General features: G+C 44.7%; 1 protein-coding gene, 1 long non-coding RNA gene and 1 other non-coding gene across 20 annotated transcripts in view; all 3 read left to right on the top strand.

Annotated features, from left to right (window-relative positions):
• Positions 1-27,964, top strand: part of ST3GAL3 (ST3 beta-galactoside alpha-2,3-sialyltransferase 3) — a 369,636-nt gene that overhangs the window by 37,248 nt on the left and 304,424 nt on the right. The window lies entirely within an intron of this gene.
• LOC120369923 lies at positions 1,035-17,392 on the top strand. Its single transcript, XR_005583511.1, has 3 exons — positions 1,035-1,139; positions 9,212-9,275; positions 17,316-17,392. It is a non-coding gene; the product is annotated as an uncharacterized LOC120369923 (long non-coding RNA).
• Positions 16,024-16,129, top strand: LOC120371205. The gene has a single exon (XR_005584200.1). It is a non-coding gene; the product is annotated as a U6 spliceosomal RNA (small nuclear RNA).

Here is a 27,964-nt window from a genome sequence, read left to right as displayed (position 1 = left end):
TTTCATTTATAAATATCACAGTGTTTTACACAGGAAGGTCAATATTATTATTCCCATCTGGAAAATGGGGAAACCGAGACACTGTGTGGGTTGAATTGGGGGTACAGAATAAACATCCCAACCTGTGGCCAGAACAGATACATACCCTCTTTGCAGTTGCTGTACCAGACCCTGCGATTCCTGCACACTAGTCTAGTTACATTCCTTGCCATGTCTACTGGATACATATAACCATGGACTTTTTCCATTCCTTGGCCCATTCCTTAAGCCCCTTTCTGTAATGGCCTATGCATAGTTAGTGTGGAACCCAGTTCTGTGACATGCGGGAGGTACAGTGTCCTCTGTGCGCTCACTGAACAGTTACCCATTCACATGTAGTGTAACCACGACAGTTCTGCTGCACTGGGGGACTTTGTGTGGCAACCCATTTTCCTGGGTGAATTTCAACAAATCTGTGCAAAGCTGACATTCACCCTAATGAGGGTTGCATACGGCAACAAACAGACCCCGTAGTTTTCCCAAGGCGAGCTCAACCAACATATACTTGTTTATCATCAGAATATGTCTTCACTTTATTTGTCTTACCTAGAGGTCTGTTCCTTTGCAATCTATAAATGAGAGAGGCTCACTCCTTCAGGCTGATACTTAAAGCTTTCATGGAGTGCTTGACACATGCTCTTACTTCTGAATTCAGAGCACAGTTCAAGTTGAGGGACAAAGTTATATTGATCCAGTGACTAACCTCAATGCAAGAAAATTTTTGCCAGCTGATCCAAGTAATTGATCTCTCATGCAATGGTAAGCCAGGAACAGTGAAGTACTAATTTTGCCATTTTTTAAAAGCATGAGAAAAAATAATGTAGGTAGTGTAACAGCGAAAAAAAAAATTAAATGATAGGTAATGGCCAAGAATGAGGTTTATAAGACCTTTACATGAAGTTAAAACTTATCAACTGGTGTTTTATCGAGGCATTATCTCCTGGCTATTCAGATGGTGACAAAACACATTCTGGTAATTGATACTATGCTGACCAGGGGAGACAGGCATCACTCCAGTCCCCGCCGCTGGCTCTTTGACTCTAAATTGACAGGTCCCTTTGCAGTGGACGTTGGTGCTACTCCTTTGGCAGTGCCAACAGGTGGCTCTTTTGTTGAAAGCGTTTGGTTGCACACTCCAGGGCCCTCTTTCAGGCAGAGGGCTAAGGAAAGAGGAGTGGTAGAAAAGTGGGTCAAATATGTAAACATCGTTGTTGGTTAACCAATTTAAGAAAGCTACTTGCCAGCATGTGGGTCACACTCTGAGGCCATGTCGCTGTCGAACTTCAGTGAAGACACTACTATGCTGATGGGAGAGCTTCTCCTGTCAGTATAGCTACCACCTCTCGCAGAAGTGGATTCACTATGTCGACAAGAGAAGTTGTGTACACTGTCTGCGTAGTGCTGTATACACTGGGGGTTAGGTTGGTATAACTGTGTTGCTCAGGAGTGTGGATTTTTCATGCTCCTGAGCAGTATTGTTATACCGATGTAAGTTTGTAGTGTAGACCTGGTCTGAGTGTCTGTGTATAGCTACAGCCATGGTCCAGCAGCCTCTCAGCATGCATCTGTCACGCTCTGGCTTCCACCAGCTTTGGTTATCACTTGCAGAGTGATCCTAACACACTCCTAGTGCTGGATTTTTCCCAGAAAACATATGTTTAGCATGGGACAGTGCAGACATATTAGGTCTGTTGCCCATCTAAGGGGCTCAAGATACAACAGTTTGCCACTTCAAATGGAGTTACTGCCACAGTTCCCTACACTGGATTAGTTTTGATTAGAGGATAAAACAAGTTTATTTAACTACAAAGAGAGGGGTTTTAAGTGAATACAAGTACTAAGACATTAAAGTCATAAGAACATAAGAAAGGCCGTACCGGGTCAGACCAAAGGTCCATCTAGCCCAGTATCTGTCTACCGACAGTGGCCAATGCCAGGTGCCCCCGAGGGAGTGAATCTAACAGGCAATGATCAAGTGATCTCTCTCCTGCCATCCATCTCCATCCTCTGATGAACAGAGGCTAGGGACACCATTCTTACCCATCCTGGCTAATAGCCATTTATGGACTTAGCCACCATGAATTTATCCAGTCCCCTTTTAAACATTGTTATAGTCCTAGCCTTCACAACCTCCTCAGGTAAGGAGTTCCACAAGTTGACTGTGCGCTGCATGAAGAAGAACTTCCTTTTATTTGTTTTAAACCTGCTGCCTATTAATTTCATTTGGTGACCCCTAGTTCTTGTATTATGGGAATAAGTAAATAACTTTTCCTTATCCACTTTCTCCACATCACTCATGATTTTATATACCTCTATCATGTCCCCCCTTAGTCTTCTCTTTTCCAAACTGAAGAGTCCTAGCCTCTTTAATCTTTCCTCATATGGGACCCTCTCTAAACCCCTAATCATTTTAGTTGCTCTTTTCTGAACCTTTTCTAGTGCTAGAATATCTTGTTTGAGTTGAGGAGACCACATCTGTACACAGTATTCGAGATGTGGGCGTACCATGGATTTATATAAGGGCAATAATATATTCTCAGTCTTATTCTCTATCCCTTTTTTAATGATTCCTAACATCCTGTTTGCTTTTTTGACCGCCTCTGCACACTGCGTGGACATCTTCAGAGAACTATCCACGATAACGCCAAGATCTTTTTCCTGACTCGTTGTAGCTAAATTAGCCCCCATCATGTTGTATGTATAGTTGGGGTTATTTTTTCCAATGTGCATTACTTTACATTTATCCACATTAAATTTCATTTGCCATTTTGTTGCCCAATCACTTAGTTTTGTGAGATCTTTTGAAGTTCTTCACAATCTGCTTTGGTCTTAACTATCTTGAGTAGTTTAGTATCATCTGCAAACTTTGCCACCTCACTGTTTACCCCTTTCTCCAGATCATTTATGAATAAATTGAATAGGATTGGTCCTAGGACTGACCCTTGGGGAACACCACTAGTTACCCCTCTCCATTCTGAGAATTTACCATTAATTTCTACCCTTTGTTCCCTGTCCTTTAACCAGTTCTCAGTCCATGAAAGGACCTTTCCTTTTATCCCATGACAGCTTAATTTACGTAAGAGCCTTTGGTGAGGGACCTTGTCAAAGGCTTTCTGGAAATCTAAGTACACTATGTCCACCGGATCCCCCTTGTCCACATGTTTGTTGACCCCTTCAAAGAACTCTAATAGATTAGTAAGACATGATTTCCCTTTACAGAAACCATGTTGACTATTGCTCAAGAGTTTGTTTTTCTATGTGTCTGACAATTTTATTCTTTACTATTGTTTCAACTAATTTGCCCGGTACCGACGTTAGACTTACCGGTCTGTAATTGCCGGGATCACCCTTAGAGCCCTTTTTAAATATTGGCGTTACATTAGCTAACTTCCTTTTCATTGGGTACCGAAGCCGATTTAAAGGACAGGTTACAAACCTTAGTTAATAGTTCCGCAACTTCACATTTGAGTTCTTTCAGAACTCTTGGGTGAATGCCATCTGGTCCCGGTGACTTGTTAATGTTGAGTTTATCAATTAATTCCAAAACCTCCTCTAGTGACACTTCAATCTGTGACAGTTCCTCAGATTTGTCACCTACAAAAGCCAGCTCAGGTTTGGGAATCTCCCTAACATCTTCAGCTGTGAAGACTGAAGCAAAGAATCCATTTAGTTTCTCCGCAATGACTTTATCGTCTTTAAGCGCTCCTTTTGAATTTTGATCATCAAGGGGCCCCACTGGTTGTTTAGCAGGCTTCCTGCTTCTGATGTACTTAAAAAACATTTTGTTATTACCTTTGGAGTTTTTGGCTAGCCGTTCTTCAAACTCCTCTTTGGCTTTTCTTATTACACTCTTGCACTTAAGTTGGCAGTGTTTGTGCTCCTTTCTGTTTGCCTCACTAGGATTTGACTTCCACTTTTTAAAGGAAGTCTTTTTATCTCTCACTGCTTCTTTTACATGGTTGTTAAGCCACGGTGACTCTTTTTTAGTTCTTTTACTGTTTTTCTTAATTTGGGGTATACATTGAAGTTGGGCCTCTATTATGGTGTCTTTAAAAAGGGCCCACGCAACTTGCAGGGATTTCACTTTAGTCACTGTACCTTTTAACTTTTGTCTAACTAACCCCCTCATTTTTGTATAGTTCCCCCTTTTGAAATTAAAGGCCACAGTGTTGGGCAGTTGAGATGTTCTTCCCACCACAGGGGTGTTGAATGCTATTGTATTATGGTCACTATTTCCAAGCGGTCCTGCTATAGTTACCTCTTGGACCAGCTCCTGCGCTCCACTCAGGATTAAATCTAGAGTCGCCTCTCCCCTTGTGGGTTCCCGTACCAGCTGCTCCATGAAGCATCGTATCGAGAAGCATTAAAGTATCGAGAAATTTTATCTCTGCATTTCGTCCTGAAGTGAAATGTTCCCAGTCAATATGGGGATAATTGAAATCCCCCACTATTATTGGGTTCTTAATTTTGATAGCCTCTCTAATTTCCCTTAACATTTCATCATCACTATTACTGTCCTGGTCAGGTGGTCGATAATAGATCCCTACTGTTATATTTTTACTAGAGCATGAAATTTCTATCCATAGAGACTCTATGGAACCTGTGGATTCGCTTAAGATTTTTACTTCATTTGAATCTACACTTTCTTTAACATATAGTGCCACTCCTCCCCCTGCACGGCCTGCTCTGTCCTTCCGATATTTTGTACCCCGGAATGATTGTGTCCTATTGATTGCTCTCAGTCCACCAGGTTTCTGTGATGCCTCTTATATCTATATCCTCCTTTATCACAAGGCACTCTAGTTCACCCATCTTATTATTTAGACTTCTGGCATTTGTGTACAAGCACTTTAAAAACTTGTCCCTGTTTATTAGCCTACCTTTTTCTGATGTGCCAGATTCTTTTTTATGTGACTGTTTATCATCTGATCCGGCCCTTACATTATACTTCTCATTCCTCTGCTCCTGACTATAACCTGGAGATTCTCTATCATCAGACTCTCCCCTAAGAGAAGTCTGTGTCCGATCCACACGCTCCTCTGCAGCAGTCGGCTTTCCCCCATCTCCTAGTTTAAAAACTGCTCTACAACCTTTTTAATGTTTAGTGCCAGCAGTCTGGTTCTACTTTGGTTTAGGTGGAGCCCATCTCTCCTGTATAGGCTCCTCCCATCCCAGAAGTTTCCCCAGTTCCTAATGAACGTGAACCCCTCCTCTCTACACCATCGTCTCATCCACGCATTGAGACTCCGAAGCTCTGCCTGCCTACCTGGCCCTGCGCATGGAACCGGGAGCATTTCTGAAAATGCCACCATAGAGGTCCTGGATTTCAGTCTCTTCCTTAGCAGCCTAAATTTGGCTTCCAGGACATCTCTCCTACCCTTCCTTATGTCATTGGTACCTACATGTACCACGACCACCGGCTCCTCCCCAGCACTACACATAAGTCTATCTAGATGCCTCGAGAGATCCGCAACCTTCGCACCAGGCAGGCAAGTCACCATACGGTTCTCCCGGTCATCACAGACCCAGCTATCTACATTTCTAATAATCGAATCTTCCATTACTAACACCTGCCTTTTCCTAGAAACTGGAGTTCCCTCCCCCAGAGAGGCAACCTCAGTGCGAGAGGCAACCCCAGCACCATCTGGAAGGAGGGTCCCAACTACGGGAAGGTTTCCCTCTGCTCCCATTGACTGCTCTACTTCCCTGGGCCCTTCTTCCTCCTCAACAGCACAGGAGCTGTCTAAGCGGAGGTGGGACAATTCTACAGTGTCCTGGAAAGCCTCATCAACATATCTCTCTGCCTCTCTCAGCTCCTCCAGTTCCGCCACCCTGGCCTCCAAAGTCCGTACATGGTCTCTGAGGGCCAGGAGCTCCTTGCACCGACTGCACACATACGCCACCCGCCCACAGGGCAGGTAATCATACATGCGACAGTCAGTGCAATAAACTGGATAGCCCCCACTCTGCTGCTGGGCTTCTGCCTGCATTGTCTCCTAGTTAGTGAAAGGGTGGTTTACGGAAAGTAGTTTTGGAATGTAGTTTGGTTTATAGGTTTTAGGATTTTAGGGGGGGGGCACAGGGAAGGGGTTACGGCCGGCGAGGGACTCCCGCTCCCTTCCCACTCCCCTTCTAAACTCCCTTGTGAAACTCCCTGTTAGCAGCCCCTGGTCGCTTGTGCGCAGCTTTATAAAGCCCTGGCCTGAGTGAATGCCCCGCCCACTGATTAAGGCTCAGCCAATTACCAGAGGCTTCGAGCTTTCAAACCTGCCTCCAACTGCCAGCCAGAGCACACGGTCCCTCAAACAACCAACCAAACAAACAGACTGACTGACAAACACAAGCTCGGCACACAGCAAGTAACCCCCAAACACAAACAAACACACACTACAGACAGTCACTTACCCCACAGATGCTGTATTAGCTCCTCCTTCACCTGGAGAACTCCCTTGCGAAACTTCCTGTTAGCAGCCCCTGGTTGCTTGTGCGCGGCTTTATAAAGCCCTGGCCTGAGTGAATGCCCCGCCCACTGATTAAGGCTCAGCCAATTACCAGAGGCTTCGAGCTTTCAAACCTGCCTCCAACTGCCAGCCAGAGCACACGGTCCCTCAAACAACCAACCAAACAAACAGACTGACTGACAAACACAAGCTCAGCACACAGCAAGTAACCCCCAAACACAAACAAACACACACTACAGACAGTCACTTACCCCACAGATGCTGTATTAGCTCCTCCTTCACCTGGAGAACTCCCTTGCGAAACTTCCTGTTAGCAGCCCCTGGTCGCTTGTGCGCGGCTTTATAAAGCCCTGGCCTGAGTGAATGCCCCGCCCACTGATTAAGGCTCAGCCAATTACCAGAGGCTTCGAGCTTTCAAACCTGCCTCCAACTGCCAGCCAGAGCACACGGTCCCTCAAACAACCAACCAAACAAACAGACTGACTGACAAACACAAGCTCAGCACACAGCAAGTAACCCCCAAACACAAACAAACACACACTACAGACAGTCACTTACCCCACAGATGCTGTATTAGCTCCTCCTTCACCTGGAGAACTCCCTTGCGAAACTCCCTGTTAGCAGCCAGAAATGGTTACAAGAAAAGTAAAGATAAAATGCTATTACTAAACTTAACAAACTAGCCTTGGTTCAAGGTGAAATTCTTACCACACATTTCTGCTAGTATTGCTGACCCAATTTCAGGTCAAGATCTGCTTTCAAGGTCCAATGGCTGGCTTCTTTTGTCCTCTGAGGTGAAATAGAGAGATGAACAGGGAGAGAGAACTTGGGGTGGTTTTGCCCCTCACTTTTATAGTTGTCACCTTTTTGAAGTGTATTTTCCAGAGAAAGACACACAGATAAAGCTCTTTCCAGCTCAGAGAAAGGAGACTTGGAGTCTTGTGGGAAAGAGGTTTCATGCCACTGTTTGCTAAGATGCAGAATTTGTTTGTTCCTGTCCCCCTTCTTTACCAAAGAATGGCTACATGATAGGTGATGGCCCATCAGCTCTGATGGCACCTGGCTAGAGGTCTTTTGAGAAACAGATTTACCCATTCCTCAGACTTGTGTGGTAAACACACGTTAGTCATGATTTCAGCTTATGTTCATACCTTTGCGTGTAAATGTTGCTACATGCATTTCACCATGATATTACTGACCAGCAAGTTACTAGTTTTTAAATGATACTTTACAAGGCATTTTCTGTGAAAAGATTATTATAATAGTGTGTTGGGTGTGAATCCAGGGGTGCATTCCATCACAACCTCCTGGGTCTGAATTTTTGAGTTTGGTTTGCTCTCTTGAGTTAATACAACATCCTTGGAAAATGGACAGTATGGTCCTACAAGTTATTTCTCCATTTTACTTTTTTCAATTGTATAATATTTCTATCAATATGTCAAGTATAAAAAAACCTATCTGTGCTTTTGATATTCTTGTCAAAACTTAAATAGTCAAAACAGTAATACTGTGGTGTTGGTCTGAAAGTATCCTAATAATGGTATTGGTCCATTACTAAATGGAAATGGTAGAGTTATCAATAATTATGCAGAAAAGGCAGAATTGTTATATAAATATTTGTTCTGTATTTGGGAAAAGACAGAGGACGATAACACTCTTTCTAGTCCTCTGGTGTCTCAGGAGGATATTAAACAACAGCTACCAAAATTAGATGTATTTAAATCAGTAGGTCAAGATAACTTGCATTGAAGAGTTTTAAAAGAAGTGGCTGAGGAGCTTGCTGGACCGCTGATGTTGATTTTCAATAAACCTTGGAGTACCAGAAGACTGGAAGAAAGCTAACATTGGGCTAATATTTAAAAAGGGTAAACAGGATGACCTGAGTAAATTATAGGCCTTTGGTCTGACATGGATCCTGGGAAAGATAATGGAGTGACTGATATGGGACTCGATTAATAAAAAATTAAAGGAGGGTAATGTAATTAATGCAGATCATGGGTTTATGAACGATAGGTCCCAGCAGACTAATTTCATAGTGTTATTTGATGAGGTTACAAGTTTGGTGGACAATTCAAGAAGGATGTTGATGAATTGGAGAGGATTCAGAGAAGAGCCACAAAATGATTAAAGGATTAGAAAATATGCCTTAAATACAATGAGCTCAGTCTATTTAGTTTAGCAGAGAATGTTAAAGGGTGAATTGATCACATCTATAAATACCTACTTGGGGCACAAATAGTTAACAATGGATACTTCAATTTAGCAGAGAAGGTATACTGTGATCCCATGGCTGGAAGTTGAAACTAGACAAATTTTAGACTGGAAATGCCTAAATTTTTAACAGTGAGAGTAATTGACCATTGGAGCAGTTTACCAAGGAGTTCTGGTAGATTCTGCATCACTGGCAATTTTTAAATCGAGATTGGATATCATTCTAAAAGCTCTGCTTTAGGAATTATTTTGGGACAGTTCTCTGGCCTGTGTTATACAGGAGATCAGACTATATCACAGTAGTCCCTTTTGGCCCTGGAATCTATGAAATGTAAGTTAATGACACTTATATTAATGAGGAAATGTTGAATGTTTGAACAATTAGCTGCATGCGTTTGTATTTGTCCGTATAATTTTCTTACTGTTGTACATTTTTGATTGCTGAACAGCATGACCAATGCATGTTTTATGCTTACTAATGCTTTTATTCATTTCTGTAGAAGTTTTGCAAAGTCTCCTAAAGGTTCCTGAAAATCACATGGCAGGCATCCACCCTGTGGTACTGTAAGTGTGAAACCATTGCTGTCCCAGCTTTGCAAGAGGGGATAGTTCTATTTAGGAATGCTACTGATTTGAGTAATTGTCCATTTAATAATGCTTAAATCACTAGTAACTTTATGGCTTGTTTTACTTACTGCACCATTCTATATTCTGCAAAAATACTGTATCCATTAAAAAGAAAGATTAAGAACAAAGTGTACTGGGAAGGTTCTCCTAAGAAAGGAATCCAATCACAGGTCTCTGGATGAACAGTTGCTTGTTTCTCCTTAGAAACTTAAGGGAGTTCAGGATGGAGAAGAGTGCGCTCTGTAGTGAGCTTTGGTAGGCTGGAAGGATTCAAATTGAGGGACAGTTACAGCCGAATGTTTACAGTAGTGAATGCTGGAATCAGGGCTTGGAAAGCAGCTTTCATTTTACACCATTATTTTTAAACTTGCTTATAACTTTCTAACAATTTTCCTTCAGGGTTGAAGCTTCCCAAAGCTGACTATTTTTGGAAAGTATAGTGTTACTCATGGACTATTCTGCTAATGATCTGTGGGCAAAGGTTACATAAATACTGATTAACTGCCCAAAAACTTTATTAATGCAGTTAAGGTTATTTAGTGCTCCCTTGTGGACTTACAGACCATGGACAGTGGATAAACATAACCCTCTGAAAACCAAGAAATACAATTAAGGTTATGTGTCCAACACCAAACCTGACCTACGCCTAACAAATTCTGCCATTTTGTGTGTTGTCTAATCCAATTCTATACCATCATTCCCCTTTGTACACTCTGTGGCCCTCACTGCTAGGTGCCAGAGCTTGTATTGCCTTTTGAGGAGAGGTTGCAGCAGTTGGGGTCCTTATTTTCTGGGTGTTTATACATAACATCTGAAGAGAAGATCACAATGGGTGTGTCCTATGCTGCAATAAAAGGCTGCGTCCGGCCTGGGTCAGCTTGAGCTTTGGATCTATAAAATAGCAGTGTAGATGTTTGGCCTCAGGCTGGAGCCCAAGCTCTGAGATCCCATGACAGGGGAGGATCGCTGAGCTTGGGCTTCAGCCCATGGTAAACATCTACTGTGAAATGACATAGCCTTAGATTATGAGCCTGAGTCAGTTGACCCAGGCTCTGAGAATCCGTTCCAGGGTTTTTTTCTTGCAGTGCAAGTATACCAAATGTCTCCTTTTGTCTCTGACATCTAAGAATATATGAAAGGAGTTTCAGGTTTGCTCAGACAGATGCCATTGACATTGCCCTAGGTATGTCAAGAAAATGGGGGAATATGATTGCTTATCTCAGTCTAATACTCTTGCATATTCTCAGTGCCCACTAGAACTCTATAGCTGCATTGCCATTCACCGATGCCTCTCTGCCACACTATTGTACCGGGGAGTTGTAGCCAACTGTTAGCATATATCACAGAGCAGAACAAGGCTCAGTCAGGGGCAGCCAAACATGGTGTCCTAGAGGGAATTCTGAGGCCAGGGATGAACATTTATCAATATCTGGCAACTCTTCAGGGGTTTGTGAGGAGTAGGTAAATGGTTGAGTGTAAGTCAGGCTTAGCTAGCTACTGTTCAAGTCTAACCTAAGGTTGGCCAAAACCTAAGAGTTCTTCTTTGAATGCTTGTTCCTATCCATTCCAACCAAGTGTGTGCGTGCCGCGGGCACGCCAGCTGGATGATTTTTCCCTTAGCAGCATCCGTAGGGTCGGCCTGGGCGCCCCCTGGAGTCGCGCCTTCATGGCGCCCAATATAGCACCCTGCCGGCTCCCCACCCCCTCATTTCCTTCTTACTGCAGTGACGGCTAGCTGGAAAACATTGCTCGCTCTAATGGCAAGCGCTTTGGCAGTGTCTTCTGTAGTTTTTTGTACAAACGGTTTAAATAGTTAGAAGTTCGTTAGTTACAGTTGTGGTAGTTTAGCTTTGTTTGGGGGTTTTCCCACCAACAACATCTTCCTCATCTCCGGAGTATGCCTGGGTTCCCAGGGTTTAAGGTCTGTGAAGATTGTGGCAAGTTTATGCCCAAGAATGACCCTCACTCTTCCTGTCTGCCTTGAGGAAAGCCACCAGAAGGACAGGTGCAGGATCTGTAAAGGTTTCCGACCCAGAGCCCTTAAAGACTGGGAGCAGAGACTTAAAATCCTGCGAATAGAGGCGGCACTACGCAGTGCTCTGGTGCCGACAGCGCGTGAACTGGTGCCGACTAAGGACCTTCGGCACCACCACGGCCTGGGCCATAAGACACCATTGTCGGTGTGGAACTGCTCTCAATCCCCAGTGCTGCTAAAGAAGAAAAAGCCGGAGAGGGGTCGGTCCCTCCCGCCAAAGTCTAAAGGCGCGGTGGTGTCCATGGGTATCTCGGGACAGAACACCTCGTCCCTGCAGCCCAGTCAAGTCTGAACCCCCCACGGTCCCCAGATCACCAAGATGACCAGCTCCCATCTACGCCGGAGGCGTTTGAGGTGGCCAAGGACCTGATGTGCCTCTCGGTGCCGACCTCCTCACAGAGGAGGGACAAGTCGCCGGTGACTGCGCGGCCCCACTTCCAGTCTAGGGGCAAACCAGTGCTGATGGCACACCGATCTCCAGCCCCAGCGCACATCTCCCTGCCACAGCCCATCCACGTAGGAGAGCCGCACCAATCCCCGGCCTCTCGGCACCACTCTCTGGCAGCACAGGGCACAGCTCCTCCGTGGTTTTCGTGTTCGGAGACCCCAGAGTCGGAGGCCGACTCTTACCACCTCAGCAGGTCCAGATCCTGCCGGAGTCACCACTCCTACTCGGCACTGTGGCCTCAGCAGTGGCAGCCATAGTTTCAGTGGCCCTTTTGGACACTGTGGACATACCACCAAAGCCAGGGACAGGTCCAAGGTCCCAGTCGGTGTCATCAGTGTCCTTTGTCCCACCACAGACAACACTGGCACTGCCGACCAGAGCGCCAGCCCTGCTGTTACAAACAACAGCTCCAGCACTGACCCTCCCATGAGTGGCATCGGCAATGGCTTTGGCTCCGACTCCTCCGGCATCGATGAGGTTGGCACTGCCGCATCCAGCGGCTCCTGCACCAACTGCAGCACCGAGGCTTCAACCTCCAGTGGCCTTGGCACCGCATCCCATGGAATACCTCGTGCCGAGAGCTCCAAAGGGCGCTGAAGGCAGTGAGCAGGGTCCACTGCCAGGCCTCTCGTCATCCTCGCCAGACTAAGTGGTTGCAGGGGCATCAGTGGCCCCAGCTCTGGAGGATAATAGGGTTCTCCAGCAGCTCCTACGCTGTGCTGCCCAAAGCCTGGGTATTCAGGCAGAGGAGGTGGTGGAGGAATTGGTCCCAGTTGTGGACATTCTTGCACCCTCAGGTCCATTGTGGTTAGCCTTACTGCTGATAAAGATAATAATTGAAACGACTAAATCCCTGTGGCAGACCCCTCCTTCTTTGGCCTCTATGGCCAAAATATATGAAAGGCGTTATTTTGTCCCTTCACAGGGGTATAAACACTTATACCCACCCACCCCCTGACTCGTTGGTAGTTGATGCAGCCAATCAGCGGGAGCACCAGGGTTTCCAGGATCCCACCCCAAAAAATAGGGAGGCGAAGAGACTTGATCTGTTCGTCAGGAAGGTCTGTTCAATGTGGGGGACTACAGCTCTGCATCGCAAACCAACAGGCTATCGTAAGCAGATATGCACGTAATGTCTGCGTTGCAATGGCCAAGTTTGCAGAGCTCCTGCTGCAGGACTTTTGTACTGAGTTCTCCGCATTAGTGGAGGAGGGGAAGCTGGTCTCCTGAGCTACCCTACAGGCGGCTTTGGATGCAGCGGATGCAGCCTCAAGTACACTAGCCATGGGGGTTGTAGTGAGGTGGGCTTCCTGGTTGCAGGTCTCTGGTCTACCCAATGAGATCCGCGGGGCGCCCAGAGCCCTTTGAATCCTGCCCGCAGCTCCGGCGGCCGGGCTGGGGCCGGATTTAAAGGGCTCAGAGCTCCCCGCAGCGGCAGGAGCTCCGGGCCCTTTAAATCCTGCCCGCAGCTCCGGCAAGGCTCAGGGTTCCCCACAGCCACGGGAGCTCCAGGCCCTTTAAATCTCACCCGCAGCCGGAGCTGCGGTGGGGATTTAAAGGGCCCGGAGCTCCGCGGCAGCTGGAGCCCTGGGGGCTCCCAGCCACCTCTGCAGCTGGGAGCCCCAGGTTGATTTAAAGGCCCTGGGGCTCCCAGCCACAGCCAGTGCCCCAGGGCCTTTAAATCTTGAGAGGCACCGCCTCTTCCGGTTGGGGCTACGCCTCTTCCGGTTGAGGCCATGCCCCCTCAGGACTCCAGCTGTACCGGTAAGTCCTGTAAGTTACTTTCACCCCTGCTCCTACCCCTCTGTCGGAGTAGCTGGCAAGAAGGAACTGAGGGGGTGGAGGGTTAGTAGGGCTTAAGGCGTGACTCCAGGGTGGACCCAGGCCAACCCTATGGACACTGCCAAGGGAAAAATCTTCCGTCTGGCTTGCACGCGGCACGCACACACCTGGTTGGAATGGACATAAACAACACATCTCAAAGAACGACCGTTACGAGAAGGTGAGTAACCATTTTTTTCTTTGCCCCCATTCCCCACTTTTGTGCATTTTCCCCACTGTCTGATACATGTTTGGGAAGAGCACAGTCGTGTGATCTCTGACTGATGGGTTGGGGCATTGCTTGGAGAGGGCAGAATAGGAGAGTACCTTAACTCTCTATTCCTGATTTTCAGAGCTTTCAAATTTAGCCAGCCTCATATTCTGCAAGGCGCAAGGCAGTGGTAGGCTTCATTAACTCTGTATTAACACGTTTTTTGGCAGTGAATTTCCCTTGTCTTTTTGAGGAATTGGTGATAGTGAGAGTGTGATTGAGGGGCTTCCTGTGTGTACATCGTTGCTACTCACTAGCTTGAGGTAGCAAGGGCTCTCCAAAGTCTCTATTCCATTTATAGGGGGAAGGGACTTTCCTGCAAGCCTCCTGTGTTGAAGGGTGAAGTGGGTGAATTTTCAACGGAATGAGAACACCCTTTTAGATGAATACAGCTCTGAGAGGTGTGAACTGTTCCATTCATCTCAAGCGATTGTGACGTTACACTCCATATCCTTTATGAAAATATACATATGATATGGATGAGACATAACTGAGGGCTAGTCTACACTTACCAGCCGGGTCGACGCGGTGAGTTCGACTTCTCGGAGTTCGAACTATCGCGTCTAATCTGGATGCGATAGTTCGAACTCCGGAAGCGCCGCAGTCGACTCCGGTACTCCACCACTGCAAACGGCGGTGGCGGAGTCGACCTTGGAGCCGCGGACTTCGATTCCGCAGCGTCTGGACGGGTGAGTAGTTCGAACTAGGGTACTTCGAATTCAGCTACGCTATTCACGTAGCTGAACTTGCGTACCCTAGTTCGACCCCCGCCCTTAGTGTAGACCTTCCCTGAGAGGTACTTTATGCAAGATGGCTCATGTGAGATATCATTGGAAAGGTTATGATTTACTGAATGTGATTATCCAATTTGTATGCCTGTATCATTTCTGTATCTGAAATTAGAAATATTGACCATATATCTGTATTTCAAATATGCTACTTTGGGTATCATAGAATCATAGAATATCAGGGACCTCAGGAGGTATTTAGTCCAACCCCCTGCTCAAAGCAGGACCAATCCCCAGACAGATTTTTGCCCTAGATCCTAGCCCACAACTAGCCCTTCAGGTACAACAGTGAAAAGCCAGACAGGGCTGATGGCCCATCAGCAGAGACAATGGACTGTGAAAGGGCTTAGTCATCTTCTGGATGCTCCAGACAGCCTACAAGTGATGGCTGCCACAGTCCTGCAGAGACATGGGTCTGAGTCATGTGGTACTGCCCCCTACCCCCAGAATGTCAGTGTTTTTCCACTGGAAGACAAAAGGTTCCCACCATACACAAGAGCTATATAAGACAGGGGAGTGACATCATTGTGGTGGTTCTCTGCCTCCCCACCCAAAGAGACACTGAAAAACACCTGGAAGCAAGAACTGAACTGGAGGGAGAAAAGTTGATCCCAAGCTGGGAGGGCGCCTGGCTTGTGAGTAGTAATACTTAAAGTCTCAAGTTGCAGGCCAGTGCAGTTGCCTTTTAAGACTCTCTGTAATCTGCCTGTGACAATATTTAGGGTGAGAAATTACTATTCGTAGCCAATTTCTTCAGTGAATCAAGCTTAGTTTCTGTGTTTTGTTTTGTTTGCTTAGCAAACAGAACAAAGTAGATTACTATCTCTTTAACCACTTAGAATCTGCCTTTTATAGTTAATAAAATTTGGTTTGTTTAGTATTAAACCCAGTTTGTATAATTTCTAATGGGGGGGGGGGGAAGAAGTCATGCATATCTCTCTTCACATTGAGGGCGGGGGCGAATTTATGAGTTTACATTGTACAGATTTCTCTGTAGTGCAAGACAGTATTATTTTGGGTTTATTCCCCAAAAGGGGCATACACATGAGTGCTGGGTGAGTCCTCTCTCTCAGAGCTGACTTCAGTCTGTCTACTGCTGGGTGTGTGTGTGTGCGAGCGAGCGATCCAAGAGGCCAGAGAGCCTAATTCAGCAAAACAGAGAGAGGGAATTCAGGCTGGTGGAGCAGGAGAGTGTCAGTGAAACCCCAGTACATCAGGTGGCATCCCGGACACGGGGGTCCAGCCCGTCACCGTGGTGTTCTTATCCCCCTCCCTGCTCTTGCCATTGTGTGTCTGGTACATGTACAGACCAGAATGCCTGCTCTTCCTTCTGCAGCACATGGTACTGAAATTGGAATGATACAGAGTTGATTAGCATGGCCCCCGCACAAGGATGAGATTCAAATTTGTGTCGCATTTCCATGCCTGTTTCAAGTTGCAAAACTCATCATTGTGTGTAATGCTGCTCTGCAGAGAATAGATTCATCCTGGGTGGGAGTTTTGTGCCGATCTCTCTCTTTTCCTTTTCTTTGTGACAGGTAGGTCCATCCTATAGCAGCCTAGCCTCACATCACCATAGCAGTCGTCATATCCTGCATGCAGTACTACTCATTAGACTGTCCTGGGTGGATCTTGCATAGATGACAGTGGGGATACATTTGTGGGGTGCTGAAGTACTTCAAAATTACAGACACTACTTACACTTTCAGAAGAAGCCCCATGATGGATCTGAGCACCAAGCAGAAGCAGATTGAAAGCACTAATGGGCACAGGAAATGCTTTGAGTCATGAGCCTTGAGTTAAAGAAGCAGTGCTTGTTCCTCTAAGGGCTGGTGTACGCTGAAAACTTATATTGGCGTAGCTATGTCTTTTAAGAGTGTGAAAAATCCATAACCCTCAAAGATGTAGCTATGCTGACCTAACCCGCAGTGTAGACAACGCCAGGGTGATGGAAGACTTCTTCCTTCTTTCGATCTAGCTACTGCCTGTTGGGGAGATGGGTGGATTAACTACATTGATGAGAGAACCCCTCCTATCTCTGTATTGAGTGGCTATAATGAAGCACAAAAGCTGCACAGCTGGGGCACTGCAGCTGTGCCACTGCAGTGTTTCAGGTGTAGACTAGCCCTCAGTCACCACATGAATGTGAGCTCAGTGTGTCTCTCACAAAGGAGTTCCTGAAGAGCAATAGGTCATGAGAATGCAAATTGTAAGCAGTGATACTAAAGCTTTTATTGTGTAATAATTTTTGTAATGTTTCTCAACCAGTTCTTTTGTACTGTTGAGTAGCTGGGGAGCTCGTGGGAAGTTTTTTGTTTGTTCCCCCCTCCCGCCTCTGCACCAAAAAAGTTTTATATGAATTGGATAATATTAAAAGTAGCTTTTTTTGTGCACGGGCTTGTGCCCTATCTCAGAATCTCCTTTCAAAATGATCCCAAATTTGCAATCTGACCTCTAAGCCAGTTCCTGTAGTATGTGAAATTTAAAGGCCTGTGTTGTGCAGGAAGTCAGATTAGATAATCTCGTTGTCCCTTCTGGCTTTAAACTCTGTGAATAATTTGGCCACACATGAATGTTCTGAGAACAGGAACATTTTCCTTTCCTTTTCTCACAGGTGCCATGTCTCAGAAACCGCTTGATCCAGTGACCCGAATATACACCACTAATACTACCCCAGACTCCATTGATCACATCACTTTTCAAGACAATCTGAGTATTCTTATGGATTGTGGAGCACTTTGAAAAATCATCTGCTGAAAAGAAAGCTCATCACAATCTTAACTATGGAGCTAAGGAGAGGCAATTCAGATAACAGCAGAAAAGCTTAAGAGATCTATTTTCCAACTGTAGTGAGTGGGATACAGTGTGACGGGTTCCTTTTAATAAACACGCACAAAGTGAAAATGTGCTAACACTAAAACAAGTAAAGCTCTCGAGGGGTTTCTTAGAAAATATTTAACCAATGACTTGCTGCATACTAAGACTAACTTTAAAGGGACATTTCCTATTAAATATCTATTTAACCTTGTGAAACTGCTTTCAGAAGCTGTTTATACCCTGAGGCGGCTCTAGCTTTTTTGCCGCCCCAAGCACGGCAGTCAGGCAGCCTTCAATGGCTTGCCTGCGGGAGGTCCCCAGTCCCGCGGCTTTGGCGTACCCGCTGCCAAATTGCCGCTGAATCCACGGGACCGGCGGACGTCCCGCAGGCAAGCCATCGAAGGCTGCCTGACTGTCGCCCTCACAGGGATCGGCAGGGCGCCCCCTGTGGCTTGCCGCCCCAGGCATGCGCTTGGAGCGCTGGTGCCTGGAGCTGCTGCTGTTTATACCCTACATCAGAAATGAATTTGTTTAAAAGCACCTCATGGTTCTGTATAAATATTATTATAGGACTGACTAGAGACCCCAGTCAAGTTTGAGGCCCCATAATGGTAGGCACTATGCTAATGTATTGAGAAACAGTCCCTGCTCCGAGAGTTTGCAGTCTAAACAGACAAGACAAAGGGTGGGAGGGAGGGGAAGCAGAGTGATAGGGAGATCAAGTGACTTGCCCAAGGTCACACAGTACTCCTAGATCTAGTGACCTGCTGGCCAGATCATGCTGTATTCCCGATAATCAATAACGCTACATCTGCATACTTCAGAGAACCAACAGCTTATCCAAATTGCTTTCTGGGGGCAGAGATCTTCTACTAACTTTTGTTGCAAATGCAGAATAGCAATATTTCAGAATACTGTATACACAGTGTTCTAAAAGTTGGTAATAATCTAAATGGCTGCTGGTGGTATGATGTAGAATACCACAGCTATTAGACAAGGAGTAAGAACTTTGGTAAAGGTTGCTAAAAAACAATTAAAAAAAATACCCCAAGTACTGTGTTTGGAAATTGGGATTTTTTTAACCTTTGTAGTTTTTAGCTGTTTTGGCAGTAGAGCTTTAAAAAAAAAATTGCAAGATTTTTTTTATAATGGGAAAGTGTATTTTCATCTATCCTCAGAAACATTGAACTGTGTTTATTAAAACCTTTTTAAAACATCACTTTCAGGCCCAGATTAAGCCTATAGAATTATCACATGAAAGATGAATGAAAACGAGGTTATAATGGAAATACTCGCACAACCTTAACTATAGCTGTTGCTAGTGCTTTGGCTATAATTACAAGACTAATTACTATGAATTTAGTTGTCATGACCCTTCTGCTTTGTAAGGTTCTTCCCACGCAATCTCAACACTTGACATCCCAAGTGGACCATAAGTAGTGTTCTACTTACATTGCAATGAAAACAGCAATAGATTTTGTATGTCTAGCACTGCTATATGATCCATTACTGATTAGTGAAGTCTTATTTGGGATATTAAAAGGGTCAGTACCACTTGCAAATATGATTTATTATTACATTTTTGTTATCCTCCACATATTCTAGTTTGATGTTTTTGTAGATGTACAACAGACTATTAAATATAAAAACCTAAGTTAATAGAACATTAAGATCACATATTTAAACACTAGTCAGATACTGAGACTGTTAAGATCATCATTGCTATGCTAACTGACTTGTATTTTATATTGTCCATTAAAAATAACAGCATGTTACATAGATGAACATTTCCCAGCTTCTGAATGCTTAAGTTAGATTTGCATATACTGCTTTAGCTCTGTGTGCTGTGTGTACATGCATTAAAGGTAGTCTCTAATCGCAGGATCACATTTTGCTAATACAATATAATAAACTTTTTATAGAATTTTAGGCACAAGCTTTTACAGTCTGTTACCATGTGCGTCAGACAAATGTCATTTATGCATGAGGTGATCCGTACAAAGTTATGTGACAAATTACTCCTGAGGGCATTCTGCGCCAAAAAATTAAAATTTCTGTGCACAATATTTTAAAATTCTGCAAGTTTTATTTGTCAATAAATAAATGCAGGGGCTCCAGCATGGCAGTGGGGAGCACAAGCCACTGGTTGTATGAAGGTGGGAGATCACCCTGCAGCCTCCCCACACCCTACCCCGGGACACAGACTCAGTGGTGAGGCTGCACCAAACCCTGACACAGCACAAGGTCTGGGCCTATCCCAGAAACACTCTGGGGCCCTGCCCCTCTGTGCCAGGTGCACCAGGTGTGAGGCAGGCTGGCTTAACCAGGCAGGGTCCAAGTGTGGAGGGGATCCAGGTGTGGGGTGAGAGGATTCTGTGTGTGACAATTTGGGTGCAGACAGCTCAGTGGGGGGTTGAGACATGGGGGGATCTGGATGCACAGAGGCTCATTGGGGTGGGGGGTTCCAGGGGCAATGGGACTTTGTAGGGGTTTCCAGATGAAAGTAGTTGGGGCTCAGTGGAGGGGTCTGGATGTGGGGGCTCAGGAATGTGCATGGGGTGGGGCTTGTCAGGATGGGGGTTTGAGTGCAGGGAGCTCAGTGGGGGAGGTCTGGGTGCAGGGGGACTCCAGGTGCAGAGTTTGTGGTTCAGTGGGGTTTGGGAATGGAGGACTAGGGGGGTTCTGGCTGTATGGGGTGATGCTTGGCGGGAGTGTCTGTGTATGGGTTGGGTGAATGGGGGAGCAGCTCCCCGCACAGTCACCCCTCCCCCCACAGGCGGTGGGTCTGAGACAGCCCCAGCCACATCTTGCAGGGGAAGAGGAAGTCCTGTCCTCCCCTGCCTCCAGCCCAGCCAGGACTAGCAGCTGATCCTGGCTCAGGGTAGGAGCCCCTGGCTGGGGTGTCCCCAGCTCTGCAGTGATTTATCTCTCTGTCAGCTGCTCTGGGTTCCTGAAACAATGTACCTGCACAGCTAGGGAGTGGTTTGTAACTGCACTTGCAGGTTCCCTTTGCTTCCGTGTCAGAGAGTCATTTTCCTACGGGGAAGCAAAGAAATCTGTGGGGGACGTGAATCCTGTGCCCATGTAGTGGTGCAGAATTCCCCCAGGAGTAACAAAGATATATTATATGTGTTTCAGTATTTGAGAAATAGTATGTTTTCATGCAATTAAAGACTGTGTATTAAAACATACACAGAAAGAGGCAGAGGTAAGTTGATGTTTCCTAACTTGAGTGCTTAACTCCTAATTTTTCAAAATAGTTTTGTGCAACATCCTTGTTTTAAAAAATAGAAAAAAACTGTCTTGCTCCTTGATTAACTAAACTCCTCTACAGTATGCTGTGCCACACATATCACATGGCATTGTTTCAAAGGATGATTTGAAATCTTTGGATGGAAGGTGCTAGAGAAACCTAAGCTGCTGCTATTTGTATTTATTTGCCACTCCTCTTGTCTTCTCATACAGCCCTATGGAGGCAAACATGTCCTGTCAGCACTTAACAAACAGCATTGCTTATGAGAGCTGCATCACAGCTGTGAGTGGGGATGATGGCTTACCAACACACATTCTATGAGAGGAACAACAAGAAGCAATGGTAGTAAGATTGCATAAATCCATGATACCTGAGGAGATAATCCACCAGTCAGGTATCAATGCTTGTAATGAATATAGCTGGTAATAAGGAACCTGACATTGATAGAAATTTCAGTTTCAATAACTTTAAGAGCCACTTTCATTGACTATGAGTTTGAAACCTGTCTAGAAGGCTAAAAAGTCCAGCCTCTGTTGGATTAATTACTGTTCTTTTGTATAGTGTTTTCAAATATAGTTCGTTCTCTTATGTAGTACCACTTTAGTTGTTCTTGTATCTTTTCAAGGAGGGAGTTTCCCCCATAGCTACCTTTTTTCACCCTTTGTTTCCCCCCAAGGAGCTTAACTAATCTGTGTTAAAGTTTTCTTAAAAGATTCATTTAAAAAAAAGGTTTGAAATTTGTTCAAGTATGTGATTGGAACTGAGTGGAACCTGGGACACTTTGAGGTTTGCATTTAATGTTAAATCTTTCAGTAGCTTGGCTAACAGAGCTAGACAAAAACAATATGAATCTTTGCTCAGCTGTCAACTTTGTTGCTTGTGATGTGAAATCAATGACTACACTGGGAGTGGGATGTGAAGAGCTGTTTATATTTGTGAGAAAAGTGTTAGCAGTTTCGTGATGTTTGCTGACAGCCATGTACCTCCTTAGGAACTCTAGATTCTGCCTTTTATGATATCCCTGAGAAGTATTAATACTTTCAGTACTGAGCTGTTTTCTTTCCTTCCTATTTCAGTCTCTTATCTTTATATAAACAATGGTTTTGAAAATGACATGTGTTTTGTAAAACACACAGAACACTACTTGCATTTCTGTTTGAGGACTTTTATTTTCCCTTGTTGGCTTGGTGACTTTGTCCTCTGGCTGGCTGTTGTTTTGTTCAGAGATTTTTATGTTTATGAAGCCAGTGTAAGACTGCTGGGCCTATAGGGCTGGAAAAAATCCTACTTAGTTTCTGGAGTTTGAGAAGTAGTAGTACAAAGTGGCTTAGTGAAGTGTTTGCTATGATTGCAACATACCACTTGAGGGCAATAGATCTTTTTTTTTTCTGCTCCTGTGCTTGATCCTACTTGAGTGTCATTATTCTTTTATTCATCCAGTGCAGTGCAACATTAACTGTGATTGTTAGACACTTTCTGTTGCATATTGATCAAATCTCTGCCATTTTATATATAAAAGAGCATAGCATACATCTTTTATTACTGTTCCGAAGCTATGAATCCTTAACAAGCATATGCTGCTCTCTGGGTAAATTTAAAATATACATATTTTTGCCAAAATGTTATTAATGTCATTTACGTTCTCTGCAGATCATTTCCTTTCATTCCTAAGAGAACCAAATTTTATCATGTTACTTTTCCTCAGTGATTCATTTAGTATGATTAACGCTAAGATTTTGTCATGGATATTTTTAGTAAAAGTCACAGTCAGGTCATGTGCAATAAAGAAAAATTCACAGAAACTGTGACCTGTCCTTGACTTTTACTAAAAATATCTATGATAAAATGGGAAGGGTCTGGGCAGCTGTGGGGTGGCAGGGAGCTCTGGGGCCCCCACAACCCATGGGGGCTCAGATCTGCAGGGGTTCCCCCTGCCCTGCTGCAGCCTCCGGGGAGTTGTGGGGTATCCCCACTGCCCATGGTGGTTTGGCGCTTGGGGGCCCGCTGCCTTAGGCGGTGAGGGTACCTCACAACTCGCTGCGGGAAGCAGTGGGACCCTGCACCTCCTAGCCGCCGGGGCTGAAGTCACAGAGGTCTTTGGAAGTTATGGATTCTGTGACTTCTGTGACCTCCATGACAAAATCGTAGTCTTAAATATGATATCTCAGGAATTCATGTCAGTGACTTGTGACAAGGTTGGTCTCCTTGTAGCGGGTTGAATTCACCAGTGTGTGGCGGACCAGTACAAAGCCCATACAATGTTTAAATTCTACAGGATCCTGGTCTTGATCAGTGCATGGGATGGATGGGGTTTAGTGAACGAGGCAGCTGCTCAGTATTTTGCTGTATCTTCATAATTCAGTATGTGTCCCCATGCCTTATTTACTGCACAGCATACAAAGCTTGCATTGAATTAGGAATTTTTTTTATTTCCTCCTGGGCTTTTTAATTGCATTCATTACTCTAGTATTTGACAGTCCCAGAAACATTAATGAAATTATCTTCATAACATCCTACTGAGATTGGAAAATATCATAAATCATAGAAGGTTAGGGTTGGAAGAGACCTTAGGAGGTCATCTAGTCCATCCCCCTGCTCAAGGCAGGACCAACCCCAACTAAATCATCCCAGCCAGGGCTTTGTCAAGCCGGGCCTTAAAAACCTCTAAGGATGGAGATTCCACCACCTCCCTAGGTAACCCATTCCAGTGCTTCACCACCCTCCTAGTGAAATAATGTTTCCTTATATCCAACCTAGACCTCCCCGACTGCAACTTGAGACCATTGCTCCTTGTTCTGTCATCTGCCACCACAGCCTAGCTCCATCCTCTTTGGAACCCCCCTTCAGAATGTTGAAGGCTGCTATCAAATCCCCCCTCACTCTTCTCTTCTGCAAACTAAATAAGCCCAGTTCCCTCAGCTTCTCCTCATAAGTCATGTGCGCCAGCCCCCTAATCATTTTCACTGCCCTCTGCTGGACTCTCTCCAATTTGTCCACATCCTTTCTGTATTGGGGGGCCCAAAACTGAATGCAATACTCCAGATGTGGCCTCACCAATGTCAAATAGAGGGGAATAATCACTTCCCTCGATCTGCTGGCAATATTCTTACTAATGCAGCCCAATATGCCGTTAGCCTTCTTGGCAACAAGGGCACACTGTTGGCTCATATACAGATTTTCACCAATGTAATCCCTGGGTTTACTCTGGTTTACAGAGAGAACTGTAGGCACAGAAGGTTTATGGCCAAAATTTGCAAAATTATCTGTTAATTTTGGTTGACGTAACCAACTTGAGATGTCTGGGATCTGATTTTATTTCCAAAGCTGCTGAGCAGTCACAAATCCCATTGACTTTGATTGGAGTGGTTGGTGCACTCAGCACTTTTGAAGATCATATCCTACATGTTTGTAGTTAGAAACCCAGAAAATGAGGTTTGCCTAGCTAGTGGCCACCTCTGAAAATATTTTGGTCTAAGTGACTTGCCCAACATCCTATTAAAAAGTCCATTCCAAGCTCTGGATGCCATTGACACTTTCTAAATTATACAAAGTATGAAATAAACTCAGTTATTCCCACAAACACAATACCCTGTACACAGCAAAGACAACAATAACAAAAGCCTTAAACCCTCCAAAATCCTCTCTATTTAGTTTCATAATTCTGTTTGCTCCTCATGAGTGAGGGAGAAGTGGTGGATCTTGCAGTACACCCAGACAATTAGAAACCTGGGTTCTGTTCCTTGCTCTGTCAAAAGTCAAGTGTGTGATCTGGTATTTCATCTGTAAAATGGAGCGCGGATGATGTTTGTCTGCTTCCTTGGGTAGAGGTGAGAGTTCTTGCTTAGGCCTGGTCTACACCTAAAATTTAGACCAACCTAGCTTCATCGTTCACAGAGACGTGCCATGACATTTTTAGTCAGGCATGCAAAATAGTGTCTTCTCTTCAGTGTGACCTCACATGGACCATACATGCAAGGTCGCACTATGCAGAGGATGTCACTTTGTTTGCATGTTCGAGGGCTGGATGGAATCATTTTGCAGTCACAGCCCGTCCTGGGGCATGCCACTGATTGCTCAGGGCTGTGAAAAATGTTGTGACCTGTGCAACGTAGTTAGGTTGACATAACCGCCACTGTAGATGCAGCTAGGTCAACAGAAGAATTCTTCCATCAACCTATCTACCACCTCTTGGAGATGTGGATTAACTATATCGATGGAAAACCACTTCTGTCAGTGCAGGAAGCATCTGTGCTATGAGGCTGCAGCACTGTAGCTGTTCTGCTGTAATGTACACACACCCTTAGTAACAGAGGTGATTGTGAAGTGTGTAGAGCTATTAACACTGCTCGGTGGAAGAGGTGAGAGTTGAGCTGGTGGTCCAGGGCATCTTTCACTGAACCAAATTTGGTCTATGTCCTGTCTGGAGCGATAGCGCTGCATGGTTATTTCAAAATGACGAGAAAGGCTCTGCAGAATCAGAGAGCATGTGCAGTGAAGTTGAAATGTTCAGAAAATTAAGAATAAGTTGTTTAGCAATTTCTACTGTGCATGTACAGAAGAGGAGTTTCTTTAGTTTATAACTGTGCCAAATCTGGGCATATGATCACGGGGACAGTAAAAATCAACTCCCTGACTTCAGGACTTCCCCTGCCAATTTTCAGGTTTCTGTTGCAAATCACAGACCTGTTCAAAAATCGGCTGAAAAAATGTAACACTGGCTAACCTACCAATTTGCACTAACCTTGTTCTCAAAAACAACTGCAACGTTTTTGATCAAACCAAAACATTCAGGTTGAGAAAATTTAAATTACTCTGTGTCTCCAGACCCAGGCAGAATTCATACAATGGTACTGAAAGCAACAAAAGACCAAAGAATCATAGAATTATAGAAATGTAGGGCTGAAAGGGATCTCAGAGTCATCAAATCCAGCCCCCTGTGCTGAGGCAGGACCAAGTAATTCTAGACCATCCCTGACAGGTGTTCGTCCAACCTGTTCTTAAAACATCCAATGATGGGTATAAAACAACTTCCCTTGGAAGCCTATTCCAGAGCTTAACTATCCTTAGAGCTAGAAAGCTTTACGTAATATCTAACCTAAATCTCCCTTGCTGCAGATTAGATCTATTACTCCTTGTCCTACATTCAGTGAACATGGGGAATAATTGATCACTATCATCTTTATACCATATTTGAAGACTATCAGGTCCCCTCTCAGTCATCTTTTCTGAAGAGTAACGTGCCCAGGTTTTTAACCTTTCCTCATAGGTCAGGTTTTCTAAACCTTTCATCACTTCTGTTGCTCTCTTCTGGACTCTCTCCAGTTTGTCTCCATCTTTCCTAAAGTGTGGTGCCCAGAACTGGACACTTTATTTCAGCAGAGGCCACACCGGTGCTGAGTAGAATGGGACAGTTACCTTCTGTGTCTTACAGACAACACTTCTGTTAATATACTCCAGAAAGATGATAGCTTTTTTCCGCAGCTGCCTCATTTTCTTGACTCTCATTCAGGGTATGGTCCCCAGATCCTTTTCAGCAGTACTACCACCTAGCCAGTTAGTCTCCATTGCACAGTTGTGCATTCGAAGTTGCCTTCATAAGTGTAGTACTTTGTACTTGTCTTTATTGAATTTCATCTTGTTGAATTCAGACCGATTCTTCAGTTTTGTCAAGGTAATTTTTAACTCTAATCCTGTCCACCAAAGAGATTGCAATCCCTCCTATCTTGGTGTCATCAGTAAACTTTATAACATACTATCCACTCCCTAATCCAAGTTATTAATTAAAATATTGAATAGTACCAGACCCAGGACTGACCCGTGTGGGACCCTCCCTGTTTGACAGTGAACGATCAGATCCAGACTAACACGGATATCCCTCTGATGCTGTTTTTAAAGACGTCAAACTATAGTGCCAACTACTATGTTAATGCATCGTTGTAAAAACACCACCTGCCCTGGATGATTGCTAACTTCCTAGCCATTTTTTAAGAGAAACAAGGGTGACTGGGTTGGGGAGGGGACGGGGGGGCGGGTGGGGAGGAGGAAAATCTATTACAAAGTGCTTAGATGAACATCTGATGGATATAAATCAGCACAAATACTTCAAACTTTTAAGGTTCTTTGGAAAACTTAAAATAATAAAGGGCACTGAGGAATGTGTATTAGACTTTTTTCAGAAGCTTTTGTAAAAAGACTAGATGAAACTAAAAGGCCACAGGTATGAAACTGATAAGAGGAAATACTAGTTCATATAATGCACAATTAGCCTGTGGAATTCTCTGCCAAAGTAGATGAATGAGTTCAGGAGTTTAGCAAGTTTCAAAAAAGGAGGGGACACTTTTCTGTAGATAATGAGAACATCGAATTTAAAAATGAAGAGCCTTGGAAGGGATGTAACCTTTCCTACTTCAGGGCATAAGACAAGTTCGATCTGTGCACATGCTTTGGGTCTATTTGCTGGATGGAAGAGCTAAAACAAGCTCAATTTACTGCTGCTGCTAATGAGCCATCAGGTGCCACGTATTGAGCCAAGGTGGACCAACTTTGGCAATGAATTTAGCAGTGACAATCTCAGTTAGTTTCCCAGACCTGAGGAAGAACTCTTTGTACACTCAAAATCATGTCTCTCACAACAGAAGTTGGTCCAATAAAAGAGATTACCTCACCTACCTTCTCTCTCTAACATCGTGGGACTGACACAGCTACAACAACACTGCATGCTTATTGAGACAGTCCTCCTTCACATGAGTTTGTGCCCTAATCTTGCAACACAGTTTGTTAATGACTGGCATAGGATGTCATTATGGCAGAATGGAGGATATGTCTGTGTCAATTTACATTCGGTTTGCTGTTTTGTGAACACCATGTTATATTTTCAATCTACTTTTTCAGTGTAGTTTCATTCGTGGCTTTGAGCATTCGTTCTGTAGCATTTGTGGTTCTGAGCATTGGTCTAGCGGGTAAGATGTTGGACTGGGTATTAGGAGACCTGGGTTCTATTCCTGACTCTGCCACAGATGTGCTGGGCGATCTTGGATATGTCACCTCCCCTTTGAGTTAGTTGGGGACTGATCCTGCTTGGAGCAGGGGGTTGGACTAGATGACCTCCTGAGGTCCCTTCCAACCCTGATATTCGATGATTCTATGAAGAGCTTGACACCAAATGCAAAGACTCTCAGCTGGTCTACATTGGG

Source organism: Mauremys reevesii, linkage group 8, assembly GCF_016161935.1.
Source record: "Mauremys reevesii isolate NIE-2019 linkage group 8, ASM1616193v1, whole genome shotgun sequence".
Taxonomy (NCBI): Eukaryota; Metazoa; Chordata; order Testudines; family Geoemydidae; genus Mauremys; species Mauremys reevesii.
The sequence above is the reverse complement of the archived record's forward strand: the minus strand, read 5'-3'. Positions and strand labels throughout refer to the sequence as shown.